Below are 21,401 nucleotides of genomic sequence, written 5' to 3' on the forward strand. Positions count from 1 at the left end.
CCCACTTTGCTATCTGAGGTAGGTATATGTTTTACATCATGTTTGAAAACCTCTACTTAAATTTATATTATTTTTGAACAAAATCCAGATGAACAAAATATGAAGCACTTTCAATTCCTTTTGCTGAGATCGAAAAACAATCATACCTAAGTCAAGGTGCCACTCGCATATGTTTGGCAATACTTATATTCTGCTTACAATCCGTTGCCTCGAGTGGAAATTCCACATTATTGTGGTGTGGATGAGTTTAGCCAAAGACCAACCAACCACTCTTAATTTCCAACAAGGCAGTATGGTACTATATGTGTAGTGACATAAATGGAGTCACTTTTGCATTAGCACCAGCTACTGTCACAAGAGTGGCATGGAAGCGAGCCCTAGAGGGCATGGTTCTGGTAATCATCAGAGAGAGGGCAAGTAGGGACGTGACGGTCTGGATGAACCCAAGAGGGCACGTGACCGGGACAGGTTGGCGAGGGGGTGGCTTGAGGGACACGTGATGCTCAGTCGAGAACCTTCTGGTTGGGAGCATAAAAGGGAAGTCCCGAGAGCAATCGCGGCTGTCTGCTGGAATGGAACCCGTCGGTGCTACGTCTCTTCGATCCTCAGTCTTCGGTCATCACGTTCGGCATCGTGGGTCAAGCAGTCTGTTGGCTGACTGACCCAGTTCGGTCATTACCCCGTCGTGGTATAGTTAACCAGTTACGTTATGTAGTTACCCTGTTGGGGGTTGTGTAATAAACGTGTTGCCTCCAAATTAAAGTGTGTGCCTCTGTAGAACCCACTATATTTGGTGTCAGAAGTGCTTAAAATAGCTAGGTGATAGCCCTAGTGTAGTGCAATGTCAACGAGGAGAAAACAACTCATCAAGGCATCGTCGGATGAAGAGGACGACGAAGAGGTTATTCCCCAAACAGCTCCGGGAGCTGAAACCCCGGAGGGAGAGGGCAAGGGGGCGCTACCGACGGAGCAACGACAGGAGCCCGACCTTGCCACGCCGCCGTCATTGGAGAAGGAGTGCCGGTCATGTAGCTGCCGCTTTGCCGACTTACTGGCCACCGCGGCAGCACTGGCCACCAAACTGGTGCGGGAGGAGCCGGTCGAAGGGGTCGACGGGCCGGAGCCGCGGAGAGATGACTCTACCGCTGCTGTTTCCCGCACGTGGGAAGCCGCGGAGAGGCAGCACGCGGCCGCCATTTTATTGGACAGGTGGGATGCTCGTGAAAAAGCTTCCCTTTGCAAAGGAATATGCGGCTGTGGGTGGTGATTGGGTGGCGTTTCGTCGGCGCTTCACTGCCACTTGCGATTTGGCTGGATGGTCAGAGGTGGAGACGCTGTGAGTGCTTCCCACCACCCTGAACGATGACGCCTTAGCGGCGTTATACGCGATCCCACCGGACGACAGGAGGACGCTGCCACAAGCTCTTGCCCAGATAGTGGTGGTCTTCAATTTGTCGTCCAACATGCGACATAAGTTCGCTGCGCGAGGGCGGGGGGAAGCCGAGACACCTCTTGCCTTCTGCAGCACACTCATGTCACTGTCGCAGGCGCCGTATCCCAAGATGGACCAAGAGAGACTTAATTCCTTGGTCCTAAAACGCATATTGGTACTGGTGCAGGACTTCAATGTCGTCCTACCTGCCACGGAAGATGACGATATGTCATCTTTGAAGATCGCACGGTGTCTCCAAGGGTACTTAAATTTGAAGCAGCGTGTAAAGGTGGCTGCGTGCATCGGACCCTCTGAGGTGGCGGGTGCAACCGAAGGCACGGAGCCCACCCAAGTCTGCGCTTCACTCGGCAGCTACAGGTGGAAGAAGGATGAGCCAAGGTGACAAGAAGGACGAGACTGGCCGAGGAGGACCTTCCCTCGCCTGAGGACCGACCCCATTGTCTGTTTTCGGTGCAGCCTCCCAGGGCACTTCAACAAGGGATGCCGTGCTGAACAAGGGGGACTCTCCGTGGCGGCGCCATCCTCTGCTCGGACATCCTCAACTCCGCTGGGTCCTCAGGCGAGTCGCGACACGCTACACACATGGCCCTTGCATTCACCTCAGGCATCGGATTCGGATTTGTGTTCGGATGCGCGTGTCAATGATTCTTGTCGGGTTGAGAAGCATGAGAGTCAGTGTTTAGTGGGCAATGGGTGGCCGCGGCGTCCTGGTCAGTGGTCGGCATTGGGCCATTGTATTGTAGCCACAGCAGCAGGATTGTCAGCCATTAGCGGTCCGTATACTTATTGGCACTGGGATATCCACTACCATCATCTCGGAAATGATTTTCAATATTTACCCTATCTAAAGACCTTGTTTTCACGCCAACGGCGGGTCATTGGGGATTATCGGGAATATATCGACTACCGTGTGCATTGGCGACATCCAGATGACAGGACCAGTGCTGGTTTCCATATCGTTGGCTATGCCCTGTCTGTTGGGAACCGATTTCCTGGGGAGGATACCCCACAAGATCCTTGTGGATCAGCGATGCATAGAGTTACCATCGAGCAGCCGAATGGCGTTTTTGTCCTCCCCGACACAGTTGTGCACAGTAAATGCCATGGTCCAAGCATTAGCGATACAGTCTGTAAAAATCCCCCCTGGGGGCGCAAATGCTTGTACCCTTGCAGCTACGGAAACAGCTTGATCGGGCAGCTACCGAGGAAGGAATCCTCTTGACACCTTCGAATAATGCGGTTCCGGGCTCAAACAGTGTTCAACAAGCCACTATAGTACAGACGGGTACTGTTCTGGCTCACGCTTCTGCCACGTCCTGTTAGGGAGTTTATAATTAGCCTGTCAGAGTCACGGCAGCCGTGGAGAAGGGGGATACACTCTGCTCAGAGAGCTCCGACTTGTCTGATGCACAGAGGAACGAGTTGCATGCACTTCTTAGGGAATTTTCGGACCTTTTTAGCAAAGGAAAATATGATTTTGGCCGCACGTCCCTCTTGCATAACCACATTGATACGGATAGTGCTGCCAAAACCCATATAGACTAAGTCCTATGGAAAAGGACCATGTTCGACAGGTGGTCGACGAGATGTTGGCTGCTTACATTATTTCCCCGTCAAGCAGTCCGTGGGGGGCTCCGATTGTCCTTGTCAAAAAGCAGGACGGGAGTTTAAGATTTTGTGTCGACTTTCGCAAACTCAATAAGGTGTCCGTGGTAGATGCGTACCCACACTAATTGTCCTTATGAAGTCTGTTGGTGGTCACACACCTGAGCTGGATGGGTCATTGGCTGATCCTGGCTCTTCTTGTGCTCGCAGGTTGTGACACGCATATGGGGGTAGGGTTGAGCTTTTGTCTGGAGGTTGGGTCGGCCCTTGTACATTGCTAACATTTTTTTCCCACTCTCCCCTTCTCTAACATTGTATATATTGTATATGTTGCCGCGTCGGCGGTTGTTGTTGTTGTTTGTCATTGTTACATTAAAAATTTCAGGGGGCACATTTAAGTTAGTTAAGGTTTGTTATTAGCCTTGACGACTGTGTTTTATAAAGGGGGAGGGGGGTGATGTAGTGACATAAATGGAGTCACTATAGCGTTAGTGCCAGCTACTGTCACAAGAGTGGAACTGTGCGTCTTGGGCCTCTCTCTGACCGTGACAAGGTAGCGAGGGGGCCCAAAGGGGGACACGAAAACCTTCTGGTAAGAGCCAGAATGCGGGCATGGCCGAGGGCGGAGCAAGGCCACGCTCGGGAGCATTAAAGGGAAGTCCCGAGAGCAATCACAACTGTCTGCTGAAATGGAACCCGTCGGTGCTACGTCTCTTCGATCCTCAGTCTTCGGTCATCACATTCGGCATCGTGGGTCAGGCAGTGTGTTAGCTGACTGAACCATTTTTGTAGTTACCCGTCGAGGTATAGTTAACCAGTTGCTACGTTATGTAGTTACCCTATTGGGGGTTGTGTAATAAACGTGTTGCCTCCAAGTTCAAGTGTGTGCCTCCGTAGAACTCACTACACATGTGTAATGACTCTCGACTCAGACTATAGAGGGTTATTTTATTTAGCCTTTAACGCGGCTTAGGACCCCGGCGTCACGATATAGCAACGTCAATGATGAGACAGCAATGACGACGATAAGACAGCAACAACAACGACAAGACAACAACCAGCCATGACCCGAATCCCTTCCAAAACAGCCTCGAACCTCGTTCCTCCCCCTCTCTTATTCTCGGCGTGAACCTCCCCTCACCCTTAATCCCGCCTTCCCTTATTGAACTCTCTCTATCCTCTTGTCACCGCTTGTCCCTTAGTTGATGCACTGTCTTTACATCAACCCCCCCCCCCCCCCCCCCCCCACTTTCCTTTGGAGTACGGTTTCCATTGCCGAGCGCCCCAGCACGTCGGACACACCAGACATTGGCTGTACAGGACATGAGGATGAGCTGTCTGGGTGGGGATGGACATAAGTTTTGAGGCGGGATGGGTGGACAAACCAACGGTGACGCCCTGTCTGTATTTGTACACACTGCGGCCGTTTCACCTCCATGACCTCTTCCAGACCCCACCATGGGCAGTGCAACTTGGGGTACACCTGTGGGCAATACAACCATGCCCTGTCCCCGACCACCCATGGAAGCATGTGTTCCCGCCACCCTGTGTTCTTTTAATTAGCGGCTTGCGCTCTGGCGGTGTTCCCCCTGGCTGCCTCACACGCCTCTGACACCTGACTCAGCGTAACCTGCAGAAGTCTGGGAATGGATGTTTTCTTCTCCCCTGAGGCCGTACCCAATTGGACCTCTATGGGTGGTTCATTCTCCCGCCCGTACATAAGAAAAAAATGGGAGAATCCCATAGAGGCATGTGGGCCCATTATATATGCTCAAGGACTCCCAGCATATGCAAGTCCCAATCTGTTTTTGCCTCATTAACCACTTGGCAGAGCATAGATGTTATAGTTCTGTGTAAGAGTTCCACCATCCCATCTGTTTGAAGATGGTATGATGATGTTATAATCTTTTTCGTGCCTAGTGCATCACAAATGGATGACAAATTTCGCCTTTAGTCAGTAAGAAGCTGCTCAGGGGTACCCTTGTCCAATACATAGCCATGGAGGAATTCCTCTGCGATAGATGCAGCTGTTTGGTCAAGCAACGGTCAGGCCATAGGCCACCGGGTAAAATATTCTACCCCAACCTAAAAAAACCTGTTTCCCTTTTGTGTACCCTGAAAAGGTCCCAGGATGTCTAACGCCACCAATTCAATGATTCAGGACACTGTGATGTAATGGGGGCTGAGATTTTTTCAACAGGGGCTTTCAGCGCACACATTCCATGCATCCCGCAACAAGATGGTGGACATCATTTGACATCCCCGGCCAAAAAAAATCCCGTTGCAAGGTCAGTAGTGTCTTCCGCCGGCCGAGGTACAACAGCTTAATTCCGTGTACCCCTCGCGTCAGCTTTCCCCTCAAGGAAGTGGGGACCACCAGGCACTGATGCTGTGAGACCTCATCCCATCTCATCAATAAACCTTCCAGGAGACTTCCGCACGGCGCCGCAAAGGTAACAGAGAGCTGTCCTCCATTTGCAGTTGTCCCCATTCTACTAGCGTGAGGCCCAAAGTGTCATCCATGGGTGGAACTCCCCCGGCTGACTCTGCATCACCCAGTGCTGCCACGACATTTGGCAACCCAGCAGCAGGAGGTCTACAGCATCCCACACCCGATGCACATGCACACCCTTCTTCTGGAGGCAACCGAGATAATGCATCCTTGTTGCAGTGCGTCAAGCCCTTTCAATAGACAACACGGAAGGAATACTCTTGGAGTATCTCAAGCCAGCGTGAGAGCAGACCAGAAGGCTGGTCCACTTGTAGGGAGTACTGCAGGGCTGCATGGTCTGTGCAAATTACGAACTCCCTGCCATATAAGGATGGCCTATACTGTTGGATGAAGTGGACTTTGGCCAAAAGTTCCCGACGGGTGACGCAATACCATTTTTCTGCTGGTGTGAGGACTCGACTTCCGTGGATGTCGGTGATGCCAGTGTCGGTTTGGCGGCGCTCCGGCATCCTCGGCGATGTGTCCTGGCTGACTGCATCTGAAGCAGGTGATGGTGAATCTCTGCTGTGGAGGGATCTCCACTCCCCTAAGCCTCCATCCTCAAGGCCGCTGCGAGGCCTCCTCCTGCCGCCGAACCCAGCCTTGTACTGCCGCTGCCCCCCCTTTCTCCGGCTCCGGATTTGCTCCATCGTTGGGTCGCTCCTTGCTGATTGAGCAGTCAAGACACCACCCAACAGGGGCTCACCTCACCAAGCTACCACCCGAGGCCACCGGTTCATGCCCTCATGGGCTTGCAGGCACCTAGCCACCCACAGGGACGTCTGCGCTCCCTCATCAAATACGGGCAGCACGATCCCTGTCTCTTGTGCCAACTCCAACAACTTTTCCATGGTTAGTGCGTCCAGTGCCACCTGGTCTATACGTAGATATGCCGCTTACCTAAGTGCCATCAAAGCGCCGCGGTAAGCAAGATGCATCTCGGCCTCACCCCGCCTCTATTACAGGAACTTCTGGCACGAGTTGCATGGCAGTTCAAAGACGGCCGCCATCTCCCTGTATGCCTGTTGAAGTGTGGCCCTTGATTCCACCCGGATGGCTCGAAATGCCGCCAGAGCGTCATCGTCAAGGACCTCCTCTTCCGTCCAACCCACTGACTGATATGCCGCATCAAACCGGTGATTAAAAGTGGCCCAGTCCCTGCCCGCTGCGACAAATTCCTTTACCTGGGGCATCCATCGCGGCTGATCCGACGCTCCTCATTGCGCCGCCGGAGCTGGCTCGGCTTCCCCCCAGCTATCTCCCAAAATGGCGGCCGGGCTGAGCCGCAGCCAAATGGCTCTCCTGCTCACAGCAGTCGCGCCCAGCCTCAGAGAGAGCTGCGCGACGGCTGTGAGGAGCCGGTCGAGCCGTCCCGCCACCTCACGCCACCTCTCTGTGGTTTGCGGCTGTGACTGCAGGTGCCTGGCTCCATCTTCCCCTGCCATCGCCGAAAGTTCTCCCTTGCCCAAGGGTTCGTTAACTGGGACCCCCATTCCCGGAACTGCTTGGAGGGGGGCTTCCTCTTCATCCTCCCCTTCGTCCAAAGTTATTTCAGGTGGGTTCTTTCTTCTCCCGTACCTTGACATGTTCTTGCCACTCCTGACACCAGTTATTTTATTTAACCTTTAATGTGGCTTGGGACCCTGGCATCACGATATAGCAACGACGATGATGAGACAACAACGACGACGATAAAGACAGCAACGACGACGACGAGACAGCAACCCGCCACGACCCTAATCACCGCCAAAACAGTCTCGAACCTCGTTCCTCCCCCCACCCTTGGTCCTGCCTTCCCTTCTTGAACTCTCTCTATCCTCTTGTCACCGCTTGTCCCTTAGTTGATGCATTATCTTTACACATGTATTGACAATGGCCAAGTCTACCCCCAACTATGAATTTAACTCACAATCTTTCCATTGTGAATTGTATTATTTACCATTGACACCACCTGGCCAGTGGTTTTTAATTGCGTGTAATGGAGAATGCAGCAGCAATCCAACTTTTTCCCTATGTGTGCATGTTGATATGAACTGTTTGTTATGCATATTTATTTATATATTTGTGTACTGACATCGTGACATCGTGGATTTCACTGTGTAATGCCGGCTCTCGAGAGGCACGGCGTGCGATGGATTGACATCGTGCACCACGTATATGTGGGTGCAGTACCGGCCCTAGAGGGGCTCGGTGAGCACTGATTGACAGTGCTGGAGGGCACCACGCTCTGCGTGCAGTGCCGACCCCTACAGGATAGGGTGTGAGAGTGCCGGCCATGGGAATGGGGTTACCAAGGGCCATGGCACTCTGGTTGACCCCGAAGGACACATGACCAGTAAAGTCTACACAGGGCCCCCAGGTGGGGGCGAAGGGTGGCCACGTGTCAGGGCCGAGATCCTGCTCGAGGGTTCTTGAAGGTGGTCGTGGCTAAGGGCAGAGCCAGCCACACCACGGAGGATATAAGCCGGGTCCCCGAGAGGGACCGGCTGCTGTTGTTATCCTGAAGATCTACATTCTACATCCGAGAAGAGTCACCAACACGTGGACCTGGACCCCAGCTGGGGTCCTGTCCGTTGTAGCTACTCTCAGTGTAATTAGTGTAGTTAGCCTGTTGGTCCACCACTATAGGTTGTTATCTGGTGAGGGGCAGTTACCCCTTTGTGTTGGTATCAATAAATGTGTTGCCTCCAAAGAGTACGTCTGCGACTCAGTTGAACTCACTACATATACATATGTAAGGTATGATCATATGTGTAAATTTTCGCTTAAACTGCACAAAATCCGATTTTGTTCTCTCATTTATTTTCCAACTGTATTCCTCTTAAATTATAACTCACCTTAGTTATACTTTCACGTTGAGCAAAGCCTTCGTTTATTATGATATTTTATATACACACATGTACACATGAAACTTGAAGGTAAGGTTTGGGAGAACACAAAAACTATTTCGTTATAAAGGTTCCAGCAGTAAGATGCTCAGTCTATTGGAAAGTTTGAGTGCTGTCGTTTGTCATGTGTCGGTGTACTTAAAGGCACTTTTCCTCCATAGCGACTTATCAAAGGAAGACACTTGTGAAAATGCCCGTGGAAGACTCCACGGGCTTTGATGGATGAACAAGTAAAATCTAAATTTAGAAACATAAATTTTCATTATTAATCGTCTTGCATTTCTACATGGCATGGATTGTGGAAACATCTCTTTTATGGATCTGTTATTTTAAAAAGACAAATAACAATGGGCAATTACATAGTCTTAAAGTTTTTATATTGTATATGTTCAAAATAAATGTGTAAAGACCCATTGTATTTATTTTGTATTAATGTCTTCATTTTAATTTATATTGGAAACAAAAAAATTAATATAACAAACTTAACTAAATCCCTAAAATAACACCTATAACACTAAGCAGAAAATCATAGGGGATAACCTTTCAATTGAGGACTTTCTGTATAAAATCTCCTGATGCTGTGCTTATTACAGGCTGCAGATGTGCTAATATAAGTAAGTACAACATTGTAAAAATATACATTGACACAGTGGAGATATACATAAGGTTGTAATCTCATCTGTGGCTAAGTGTTTTATTTGGAGAACAGTGGCCTTATTCATTTGCAAAGTGGGGCATACATATGAAATTCGCTTTGTCATAACGCACATGAATGGTTACAATATTTAAGGATGCTGTATTATTGCAAACTACAGTACTGTATTCACCTTGTACATCTGTGCTTTTTTCCAAGCAGATGCAAGCATCCACTGAGACATCGGCAGAGAGCTATCGTATTTTTAAGCCCCATTTGTAGACCAAGGTAAAGTGACTATCGTGGCCATTGCCACTAATTCCGCTAAGTCCAGTGTGAGGCACTCTGTGGAAAGTGAATGTATACTCAAAAGAATCTGCACATCCAGTCTGAGACTATATATATCCATACCTCCGTTGTGTTGCATCACCTTAAGTTAATAATAAAAAAATGCCATGCAGCTGTTTCAACCGTGCAAGAATTCCTGAAGCAAAATGTACACGTGCACCTCCACACCTAGAGCCAATTGACCCACTCGCTCTGCAGCCAAGGGCGATGAAACTGGGCTTTGTCTTCGTTATAACAGACATTATTAATCAGGGTCTTGTCGCACAAATGTTTTACATGGAATGATATTTGTTTTTGTATCAGGTATGTATCAAGGCTATATACAGCGTGTTCGTGCGCACACTTCTTTTTAAATCGATTTCTTGGGAAACCCGTTCGAGCAGGAAGATTTAAAATTGTAAGTGAATGTTTTTCTGTTCCTGAATGCTTAGACGTTGACAGTGGCTCTCCCATGACGAGACTGGCCCCTTCCATAGAAAAGTGGAATATTTCGCAACATTGGTTCAGGGCACCCAAGAGAGTTAAGTACCACCCTTTCGCCCATTTTAGTCACTGAGAAACTTTTCATTTTGATGTTTGCACAACATAAATATTTCATATTTCAGCTCGGTATATGTTTATTTTTGAACTGTATTTTGGATCGAATTGTACACATTAGCAATGAAAGTTCTACTTTTTAAATAGGGTTTTCTGTTTATTATAACTCATAGTTTATAAGAGAAAATCATTACAGTGTGAGCAGTGTGAGAGAAATATGCTTCTTTATTCATCTGTAGATAATGCTTACAGCTGGGTAGCACTGTAGCAAGAGCATTTGACTCACATAAAAAGGTGATATGGTCACACCTCAGTTGTGATGAAACTAAAAACTAATTAAACTAGACAATTTATATTTTACCAGAAAAAGCCCACTGAGCTATATAGCTCTTTTTCAGTGTGGTCTGAGCCACACATGAAAGATCAACGAAGTGCCTTATCACGTGGACATTTTTAGCAGCCAAATAGTCTAAACGCATGTTTATTAATGTGGAGGGAAAAATTTAAGGAGCCAGAGAAAAATCTACGCGACCACAGAGAGAACATGCAAACTCCAAAGATGCATGCGTCAGGGTCAGGATCGAACTCATGACCTCCTATATACCAGACGAGGTTGTTAACATCTCGCCACTCAAGCCATCATCATCCCATGGTTGATCAAATCAGCACCACTTCCAGCTACTCCCCTCCGGCAGAAGGCTGCAGTCCATCAAGACCAAAACCTCACGTCATAAAAACAGTTTTTTCCCATCCGCTGTTGGCCTCCTCAACAAGGCCAAGGGCTTAAAATGACTTTTACACTTAAAATGACTGTTACACTTACTATAACATTTTATCTACATAATTACACCGTTCCATACTTACAACGTGTAATTTTATTTGTATTTTTGTATTTTAAGATTGTTTAATACGGCTAATTAACATTTTACATTTCGCATTTTATAAGGTCTACTTATTCATAATTTTAAAGATTTTAGCCCTTTAGTATTACTTATACTTTGTAACGTTAGTATAGTTAGAGTGTATACCTTTTATATAAGTTAAGATTCCTACTTGTTCAATGTATGCACCGTCCCGCCATAGTGAATTCCTTGTCTGTGCAAACTTACAAGGCGATTAAAACCGTTTCTGATTCTGATTCTAAATTGATTCCCCATGTAGTTAATTTACAGCCCTGTGAATTCAGTGGTGAATGAAGGACTCCCCCATGCTTTGTCAGACATACGGCTTGTTTAACCATATTTCACCATGCAGGACCATGCAGGACATAGTGAAGTATCGTGAAACATTCATGCTATTAAGAGGGTCATTACCCAAACCTTTGCCAATTGTATTGTTATATGTTGAAGTGATGTTAGCCATAGCTGGGAATCGAACGGAAGTTGCTGGATTCATAGTGCAGATTGCTAACTACTGTACCTGCACTCCAATATTAGGTGCCACTTTGGCAGAACTCACTATAAAATGTGAAATTTCCACCCTAGGTTTACAGTTGTGAACAAAAATGTCCACTGCCTCATGCTTGTAGCACAATTGACACACTACAATTTATAAGTATAGTATCATAGAATTTAATATTATGACCTAGATTAAAACAGAAATGAAACATAACCAAAATAATAAATGTATCATGCAATCGTCAGCATTTAGAAAATCATACTGTTCAGTCGTCAAACTCAACACATTTGTCAATAACACTGCAGCCTTACAAGAAAACAAATATGTGATACATATTTAATAATATAATAAGCAAAGGTAGAGGCAATGACCCTCTTCATAGCATTGTATTGTGCTGTGAACGGCTAAGAAGGACTAAGAAGGGGCACTGCTTGCAACATGAACAATTGTATATTGTTCCTTTGTAGTTTCCTTTCAAGGCCCCAGTGCTGTTGACGAATGTGATGAGTTTTGTCATAGGACCTTTTTTCCAGTATCAAAGTGTAGTGTCAGCTTGAGCAAGGTACAAGGTTTTTGAGGAGGCACCTTCTTTATTCAACACTTTCAGGCTCACAGGTTCGCCCTCGCTTCTCCCAAGTCGTCTAGCCTAGTTTTAACACAACCCTGACCGTGTTACACCAATGGCGCCAACCGAGACAGCCAACAACTATCCGGTCGCGCAATATCTAATGAAGACAGCAGCGACAAAGGCGGCGAAGACGACAGCAACAACGAGACAAATCCACTTCCCAGAACCGGCAGCCACGAGCTGCCGCTCTCAGCTGCTCTCCGGCGCAGCCTTGCTCCAGCCCTGGCCGCGCCTCCCTTCTCGAACCCACTAGCGGGTTCCAGGGGCTTCCAGATGGGGTCTTCTATGACCCTTGCCCCAGTTCCTCCGCCCTGCTGACACACCCACGTATATGCTCACCGGCGTGTGTATACTGCTCTTCCACCGTATTTGACTTTGCTGGGCATGATGAAAAATAAGATGTTTTACCCTGTCTGGTAATAAAAACAGGATGTTAAGATGTTCAAACACCAAAAATAAACCTTTTGCAAGAAATCAACTTTGCATTAACCTCACTTACTTGTGGTGAACAAGCAAACAGACATGCTAAAATAATTATATATGTATTGCCTATGACACTGTCCCATGATATAGCTGCTCACTCCAAGCTATACATGCTCTGATACGTGCATTGTCTTTGTACTCTTCACCATTTCGTGTTCTCTGGTCTGACACTGGTGAGACTAGGCCATACAGAAGGCTGTCTCTACACCAGGGACATCCTCTTTTATTGCCAGAAAGGTTAAAACCTATTTTAATTTTTCCATGTTCAGTTTTATTTGTTAATTGGTGCTTGTGCCCCACTGCCAATGCAGCAGCATCACTGAATGATTGATTCAATAGTGGTGACTTTCTGGAGCTTTATGTGGGAATGATCGTCGTGCGGTATTGATTGGATTGGTGGTTTCTGTATGGATCACTACAGGCTTAGCCAAAAAATATATTACACTGCAGTGCTTTTACATGACAATGGGACACATTCATACCAAACCTCTTACAAGCTTCACATGTTAACAAAACACATTGACAGAAATCGATTATTACAAACATCTACATGCTTAAACCGAAAAGTACAAAACAGAAGTTCTCACTTAACCACACGAATGGATTCGTGGATATTCCATGTGTTTTCACGAAATGTTTTCAATACAAGCATACAAACTTAGACTAACGAGAATGGGACAATGTTAAATAGTAAAACTAGCCCACGTTCTTAGTCCATAGTTATTAATACTGCAGGTGTGTATTTTAAGTAAATATACTCGCCGTCTGCTTCACAGTAAACACGGAAGGGCCTGTGGCGTCATCGGCAAGAGTAGCCCCTCATGTGGCAGCGTCATGGTCCATATATGAAAAACTACACCTCAAAGTACTCAATTTGATTTATACGTTGCAACCTTCGCCCACACCCCCCCCCCCTCCGAAAGCGAATACTTGGCACGACCCTACCAAAGGAGAATCAGACGACTCACGCTTTTCTGGGTAAACAAACATAGTCTGAATAATAACACAATAGTTATGCAGGATTGCAACAGCACGCGATAAAATATATTGTACTAGCGGGAAGTACCCGGCATTGCCCGGGCAAAAAAGACATATCGACTTAAACACACACAGACATCGACCCACACACGCAAATATATCGACCCACACAACAACAACAACCGCCATTCGCCACAAAGTGGCGGTGACGCCACCACGACGCTTGTGCCAGGCCATGTGTACCTTGAGGCCACGTGAAGTGTCGAACGCTTGCTGGCAGGACGTCACGGGGCAGACCCAGGGTGCCACGGGTCGACTGACTGAGATGACCGAGATGACTGGCTGATGCACCACCTATGCCCCCTACTGTGCCAACTTGCTGTGCTTTAGACACCCGGCGCTCTGCTCATTGTTGTGAGCGTCGCTCCGCCGCCCTCTGTTGTTGTTGCAGGACGACTGTCTCCAACTGCCCAGTAGCGTCTTTCACGAGCCTCCACCACAGAGGCCGAATGACTGTGGCCGAGAAGACCTGAAGCTTCGTGCGGAGCGACAGACCAGGTATCGTCCACACAGTGTTACGTAACCGATGAAAAGATAATGCTGCTCGACTGATTCGGAGTGAGACCTCTGCTGTTAAACCGGAGCCGGTCATGAGCACACTGCCCAGGTATGGGAAACTCTCCACTCTCTCCACAACCACCCAATCACCGATTGGGAGTTATGAGGGTGGAGTGCAAGATGGTACAAAATACCCAGGCAGGTGCTTAGTTTTGGTGGGGCTGATAGTAAGGCCCCACCTCTTAGTGCACACTCCAGTTTCAGCTGCAGCGCCTCCAACTCCTCCTCTGAGTTAGCCGCAATTACCAGGTCGTCGGCATACATAATGTGGTTGACCAATAGGGAGCCATCCCGTGACCGCACCCGGGCATCGATCAGCCTCCCATTGTATCTACCAGATGGAAATTCCTCCGGTACAGCTACTGTAGGCTTCACGAACTACGTGGTCGAAATAGATGTTAAATAATGTTGGAGCCAGAGGACATCCCTGCCGCACCCCAAGGTGTACAGGAAATGGCTCTGACTCCTGGCCACGTAGTTTTACCCGGGCCTGCTCACCATCATTAAGGTCCTTAATGAGCGTGAGCAGAGGGTCAGGGACTCGGAAAGCACGAAGAACAATCCAGAGCCCAGGCCTACTGATGGTACCATAGGCCTTGACCAGGTCAATACAGCAGATATGTAGGTCTTCTTGGAATTCCCTACACCTCTGCTGTAGCAGACGGACAGAAAATATGGCATCTGTGCAGGACCGCACTTTCCTGAAACCGCATTGGGGCTCCGCAAGCCTCTCCTCAGCGTGCCTAGCAAGCGATGTTGAATAATCCTTGTCAGGACCTTTCCCGGCACACTGAGGAGTGAGATGCCCCTGTAGTTGTTACAGTCTGTGTGGTCCACCTTGTTAAAGAGGGGGACCACCAGGGCATTCTTCCAATCCTGTGGAAACCCGTCTAGTGGCCCAGACTGTGGTTATGATTTCATGTAGGGTAGTCTGCGCACAAATGCCACCCTCCCTCAGCATTTTGCTTGGGAGATCATCTCTGCCCAGTTCTTTCCTGGTCTCAGACTCTGGATGGCCTTCAGTAGTTTCTCAACGGATGGCACCTCAGCCAGCCACTCACAGGGGGTGACTTCCTCCTCCAATATTTGAGGAACCGCAGCCTCGGCAGGGTAATTTCCACTTTGTCCCATGATGTTTTCCAGGCTGAGGGATTCTCCCGCTCCCAAGACCTCACATAAATGCTCAGCAAATCTGCAAACCTGTTCCTGGGGGTCGGAAATTGGATCACCGTTCTTTCCCCTAATGACGGTAATAGGTGTGGCGCTGCAGGTTACTTTTTTGATGGAGCTAAATAGGGATTTGTGATCGCGGGCCATTGAGGCAGACTCCATCTCCTCAGTAACCCGCGACCACCACCCATCCTTGCAGCGCCTCACGGCTCTCCAAACCTCCGAGCGAAGGCTGCGGTAAGTCTCCTCATTCTCTGACATGGGATGCTGTAGACGATTAGAGTGGGCCTGTCACTTTTTCTCAACCATCCAGAACACCTCCTCTTTCAGCCAGGGTCTCTGGGGAGGTCTGGACCACGTACCCAAAGCAGCCATTGCAGCTGCATGAATCACAGTCCTAAACCTCGCCCATTTACCCTCGACAACAGGAGACGTGTGGGGGACGATGCCAACCCCAGCCGCTGATGAAATTGTCGCTTACAACTTTCATCAGCTAGCTGAGATTAGGCCACCTTAGGTTGGAATGGGTTCCTGGGTGTACACCCACCACCGGAGTGGAAGAATGACAGGTGCATCTTACAGATGACAAGTTGATGGTCAGAGGGCAGATCAGCTCCACGGTAGGTCCTGGTGTCAAGGACATGGGCTCGCATCCGCTGGTCTGTCACTATGTAGTCCAGCAGATGTTCTTGCTTGGACCTGGCATGCGTCTATGATGTTGTATGGATGCGCCGATGCTGGAACAGCATGTTGGTAACTAAAAGCCCATGGGCTGCACAAAAATCTAGCAGCCTACTACCATTGTTATTGAGCTGATCTGGCCCATGCCTTCCAATCACTCCAGACCAGGTGTCAGAATCATTGCCAACTCGGGCATTGAAGTCACCCAACAAGATGACTCTATCCCGAGGGGCCACTTTAGCCAGCACCTGTGACAGGAGGTCATAGAAGGCATCTGACTCATCGGCCTTGCCTGCATCCCTCCACGGATGTTTGTCTTCGGTGGGGGCATAAGTAACCATGACCACCACTCCTTGCCTCCAATTGATGAGAAGGCAAGCCCAAAGTAGCCTGGGGCTTACAGCTTCCCACACCTAACCGCCGCATTCCCACATCCCCTTCATTATTTTGTTCAGAAGAAGAGCCACACCCTGTTGTTTGGCAGTCTCCTGCCCTGAGTAGAGGACTGTCCACCCCTCATTGTGGCAGGAGTCAGAGCCAGTCCACCAGACCTCCTGAATGCCACAGAGATCCAGGCGGTACCGGTCCAGCTCCCGACAGAGGAGTGGCAGCCTCTCCTTCACATTGAGCGTTCGAACATTCCACGTGGCCACACATAGTGGCTTTTTGTTGTTTCTGTAGAAGCCCCGAGGGTAAAGATTTAATCTCCTGGCTCCGCCAGATGGGGTTTGGCCAGGAGACGTCATAGACGCCTGTCCCCCGGAGCCTCCAGCACAAGCTTATTAGATATTTTTCACGTGGTTTAGTGATAATTTATTGAAGGTGGAGGGGTTACCAGCCCCTCGCACCCGTCCAGAGCACCCGATTAGCCGCTGTGGTGGTCACAAACGCCCTGAGGGGAAAGGCCAATCGGAATTGGCTCTCCCCCCCACAGCACTGTCCACGACAACGTTGCCCCGGGGAGGTAGCGGGTTGTTTTTGCCGGACTACACACATTGACTAACACACACATCGACTTATACACACACACGGACGTACACACACACACACATCGTGGCAGACATGCACATCGACTCACGCACACAAGGACATGGACACACATTAATATAAAAAAATGTACCAACTTAATTTTGAAATATGTCTACACACAAATATTATTTTAATATTTCAAAACTAATGTTTTTAAATATTAGTTTTCTATCTACGTGAGTTTAGCTTAAGAAGCAATAAAATAGCACTTAAAATTGCCATGGTCAGGCCTAGTCTCGCGCAGAGCTCCTGGCCCCGCCTAGATTGCCGAGCTGGCCGAGGTGGCACCTTGGCAGGCTGGGGGCAGGGCCGCTACCACTCACCCCCCCGCACCCACGATCCCCCTCGCCCGCTCTGCAGTCATATGTACGGCCTATAGTAGTAGCATCTACCGACTCTAGAGTAGTATCTGCACGCATTGGGGTGGGAGGGGGGAGAAGAGGACATAACATTGTGAATAACTTACCTCAGCGTTTTGTGTATTTTAAATGTATTTTTTAAACGTTATTGACAATCCCCCCCCTCCCTCTTGGGTTGTTGGGTCGCTAGGGGCAACTCCCATCAGCGTTTCACGAAAGCGTAAATGCGTGCTGTCGCTTGCGGAGCGGCGCGAGGAAATAATTAATAAAAAATCTATAACACTAAAATGTTAATTTAACTACTTTAAAGTTGATGGATGGGAAAACGGAATAGTGCTGGCTCACCACTGGGCTTATGGCATGATACCTAGCTACTTTAAATGTATACCCCTACGGTTTGCGAGCCAAATCTTAAGCAAGTTGTGTCCATAGACAGACAGATGGACAGACAGACAGACGGACAGGCAGACAGACGAAAAATTACGTTTATATATAAGATGACGGGGGGAGGGGGTGCGACATGTGGAGTGACGTCACACGCGTTACACACATTTTTGGGCTATTATAGTAGTAATATGAGGAACATTGATAAGACAAAATAAAAGCAATATATATGCAGAGGAATGGCGCTGCCTGGATGTTTCGACAAATTTAGCAGCTATTTTGACCCTGTGCTGTATTTTATGTTTATGTATACAATCCTCCAAGGGGGACAATGTGGCTGCAGAATGTGGCTGCAGAGAGGACACACTCACAACTGTAAGGTTGACAGCTGACATCCTCGCTGGGAGTTGACTGAGCCTTTCAGCTCTCTTGGGTCAAGAGAATGAGTGCCATTTTGAGGGAAGACCACAGTTGGTTGTCGTATAAAGTGACGTTGTACTGCCATAGAACATTTTCAATTTTACCACTGCCTCAGGTTGTAATGGTAATGGTTAGCAAAACCTGACTTTAAATCCAGAGGTGATCGTTTCCCATCTGCCAGTGCGGTAATTTCTTACATTTCCCCCTGCATGGCCTCTGTCCATCCTGCAGTGTAAATGGGTTCACCCACAGCTTGTCAATCGGCAGGTTGCGTGTCGTGCGTTAAACTATGGGTGCTCCCACTTTTTCCAAGACACTTGGCCAGCATTGAAGAGTAGGCCAAATGCCATCCAGAAGGGCTGTCTGAAACTCCCTCGAGTAGAGGCCTTTCTACCATCAGTGGCATGAGCAATAAATTGCATGGCTGCACCATTACCATGTCTTTATCTCAGAGCTATAAGCAGAAGAAGCTCACCCCTCCCCATGTTGCTTTAGGTGGGCCATCACCATGGCCGCGGTTTACTTGTTGGCAGAGGGCCATCGAAGCCTGGCGGAGCGATTCGTCTTGCTGGAACTAATGGAAAAGAGAACCCCGCCCTGCCTGTATGAACCACTTGCCAACATGGTTCATTGGAGCCTTTGACTTTTTTGAGTACTCCAGATTTTCAGTTTCGGAAGTGTTGACAGTGAGCGAGTGGACGTAGATGTGCGCGTGACGTGTGCCCTGCAACTCTTCTTTGCACTCACATAAATGCTTGAGCCTGCGCAGTGCACCACCAGGAGGAGCTCCTCGTGGCCCACACCCAGCAGCCAGGTCCTCCTGTTTCTGCCTTGAAGAAATGCCTGCTGGTGATTTTTTGAAAGTATTTATTTAGCTGTTTCTCAATTGTGCTATCAGCATCGCGTCACGAGACGAAGCATCCATTCGGATCTCTCGCACATAGCAGTGCAACCCCTCCGCGTTAGGGAACAGCCTGATGCAAACGGATATCACAGAGCTACTGCTGAGATGCCTTCAAGTGACCTCTGGTAAAATGTTCATATCTGATAAGGAAGTTAAAGTAGCCCTTGGTCGGTGCACGATTTCGGAACAATTAATGTTTTATATAAAAGTTAAGCGACAATGAATTTAATCTTGAAGAGATGTATTGAAATTTGAGATATTCGTATAATGAGTTAAGCAAGAATTGTGCTATGTTATCTTAAACATGTTTTTTTTTAATGAAAAAATAACAATAGGTTTCACCGTTTCTGGCAATAAAACAGGTGTTAAGATGTTCAAGCACCAAGTAGAAACCTTTTGCAAGGAATCATATGTGCATTAACCACACACACTTGAGGTGAACATGCCAACAAACATGCTCTGATAATTATATACGCATTGTCTTTGAAACTGATTGGCCTACACCAGAGACAGCCTTCTTTAGAGCCTAGACTCACCAGTGTCAGAGCAAAGAATACCAAAAGGCGAACAGCACAAAGACAATGCACTATCAGAGGATTTATAGCTCGGGGTGAGCAGCTACGAAATGGGACCTATTGCCAGTAAAAAAAATAGGTATTCTAAGTGTTCTTTTTTTACTTCATTTTTTCCGGAAACATAATTCGGTAAATTATGTTTATCGTGTTAATTTAGTTTATTTCAGGTTATTCTTTACTATTTTGTGTAACAAAGTGAGACATTTAAGAGGCCAGGATAATCTCGTTTTCAAGAGTGATCTCGGTCACTACAATTACAAAAGAGAATAAAACACAATACGGCAGGAAAATGAAATACAATCCTTAATACGTACAGGACAACGCCATTGTTTTGTTCATACACAAAGGACATGTTCTTCGGTTTGAGCTTCCATTTAGGAGTTTAAGTCAAGGCGGTGGATAACTATCATCTCCAATTGTAGCCCTCAGCCCCGAGTGGAAATTCCACATTCCGACGGCGAAAGCAAATCTCCCCAAAATAATAAGAAAACACACTTTTTAACTTTCCCCCAAAGCGGCACTTAATGTGTTGAGCTTTAGAGATCACGGGCTGTCAACCCCGCACTGGCAACGTGAACTTGTAACCTTCCCATTGTGGGTTTAAGCGCAACGTCCCAGCGCCAATATCAATGTGTCAAATACTTCACAAAAATCTTCCTCTCCTACAATTTTATCCACCTGGTCCAGCGGTATGGATTGCTTATGGAAAGCATTAGATCATGTAGTTTACCCCAAGGATGTACTGCGGACAATGCCCTGTTGAGAAGAATTGTGTTTATTCGAGGATGTGTGGCAATGGATTGCACTCCAGCATCAGGCAGCTTATGTAGCTGCAACAGTATTACTGAACATATGCACGTTTTCACATGCTTAGACTGTACGTGATGGCCAAATGTTTCGTTTATTACAATTAAAACCAAGCGTAAATGAAACTAAACTATGTTTTATTTTACCAGGTAAGGCCCACTGAGCTATAAAGCTCTTTTTCAGGAGCGACTTGGCCACAAATTATAGCTCAGCCAAATTCTATAAATGCATGTTTCAACATGTGGAGGGGAAAACCCGGAGCACCTGGATAAAAATCCACGTGACCACGGGGAGAGAGACATGTAAACTCCAAATGTACAGGCGTCAGGGTCAGGATTGAACCCACGACATCCTACATACCAGTCAAGGTAGTTAACATCTTCCTACCACAGCACCCCCGAAGTAGGATCTGTGAAAGCGTACTTTCACATATCCTTCCTTGAATTTACAAAACTGCGACAATCACTAATAGGCATGTTTGAGGAACGTTTTTTTCCTAAAAATATAACGGAAAGAAAAATTATAGGATTCATATATGCCAAGTTGGAATATAAATCACAATAAATTTAAAATTTCATAATTCTCGTAATAGATATACAGTGATTCCGTGCATATATGTGTAATAAAAGGACTCAGACGCTTCTCTCTGACTTCGTGTCCTTTATTGGGTTCTTGTCTTCTCCCACACGGCACTCTCTTGTAGACACTGTATTTGTAGCCCCCGGCTGCTGTCGCTATTGTAGCCTCCTTCCTCTCCCCGCAGACTCTCTCCTTTCTCTATTGTAACCTCTGTCCTCTCCCTGCAGACTCGCTGCTTACTCCCTATGCAGATCCCCGCTGCTTACTCTATATGCAGACCCTCTTGGCTGCTACTCCGTGTGCAGACCCGCTGCTGACTCTGTATGCAGCCCCGCTGCTGACTGCAGCCTCCTCGCTGCTTCGGGTCGGTCACCGCTGGCCGACGGTCCGGATCCTCGCTCCCTCGTGCCCGTGGCGATCTCGCCACCCTCC

The sequence above is a fragment of the Lethenteron reissneri genome, chromosome 33 (assembly GCF_015708825.2).
Source record: "Lethenteron reissneri isolate LAM-NWPU_2019-01 chromosome 33, ASM1570882v1, whole genome shotgun sequence".
Lineage (NCBI taxonomy): Eukaryota > Metazoa > Chordata > Hyperoartia > Petromyzontiformes > Petromyzontidae > Lethenteron > Lethenteron reissneri.